Here is a 1082-nt window from a genome sequence, read left to right on the forward strand (position 1 = left end):
ATATTTTCTATAAGTTTGCTACTAAAATTAATGGTATACATTTTATTCAACAAGTTTGTATTTATAGATATAAAAGGAGAGACAAAATACAATAGTATTTGAGTAGTTAATGAGCAAAATGAAGGGATACTCATTATTGTAAGGGTAGTCAGTTACCTTACCACAATGACTGTGATTCAGGAAGAAAGTGCTTGAATTGGATAACTTGTCTTCATACTTATTTTGCTTACAAATATGACATATTTCCTATATGTATCTTTATTCATTTTCTAATAGATAACATTAAGAGTAAGTTAAAAAAAAAGAGTGGGTCTCTTTGCTCCCATTGCTCTTCATAGACACCAGTCAACCCGCTGGCTTTCTGACCATGGCCAGCTTTAAGTGTGCCTTCATTGCCATCAAGCCAGACAGATGCCTTAATGGACACGATCACCAAGCACTTTTAGCAGAAGTGGTCCTGTCTTGTGGCTGTGAAGTTCCTTCTGGCTTCTGAAGAACACCTGAAGCTGCACTACATTTTCCTGAAAGACTATTCTTTCCTCCAGCGTCTGGTGAAGTACATGAACTCAGGACTCATGATGGCTGTGGTCTGGAAGGGGCTCAATTGATTAAAACAGGCTAACTGATACTGAAAAAGACCAAATAAGTTGATCCTAAACCAGACAACATTCGTGGCGATTTTTGCATTCAAGTCATCATTCATCACGGCAGTGATTCAGTGGAGAGAGCTGAAAGAGAGATTGGTCTATTGCTTAAGCCTGACGAACACATATAAGTCAAGTGCCCATAACTGGATGTATAAGCAGACGTGAACAAACCGGAGTCTTTGTTGTCACTACTAATGGGTTCCCGGACACAGCTCTTCTTCGCACTGAGTGGATGGATCATCTTTTCTAAAAAAAATAGAGACTCTGGAACTGGGGTTTGGAGAGAGTAAAAATTAAGGTGATTAACGCCTTGTTTCTTTACCTATCTAATACAGAGCATTGAGTCTTTCACTTTCTGACTTAAATTATACCTTTGACTATAAAGATACATCTCTCTTATAAGTCTCTCGTGTCCCTTTCCTAGAATGTTCTGTC

At 38.3% G+C, this 1082-nt stretch overlaps 1 pseudogene; it reads left to right on the plus strand.

The window, feature by feature from the left end:
* Positions 1 to 367: 367 nt before the first annotated feature.
* Positions 368 to 812, plus strand: LOC114617068 (annotated as a pseudogene).
* Positions 813 to 1082: the final 270 nt, after the last annotated feature.

The sequence above is a fragment of the Grammomys surdaster genome, unplaced genomic scaffold, assembly GCF_004785775.1.
Source record: "Grammomys surdaster isolate TR1022 unplaced genomic scaffold, NIH_TR_1.0 134, whole genome shotgun sequence".
In the NCBI taxonomy this organism is placed as follows: Eukaryota; Metazoa; Chordata; class Mammalia; order Rodentia; family Muridae; genus Grammomys; species Grammomys surdaster.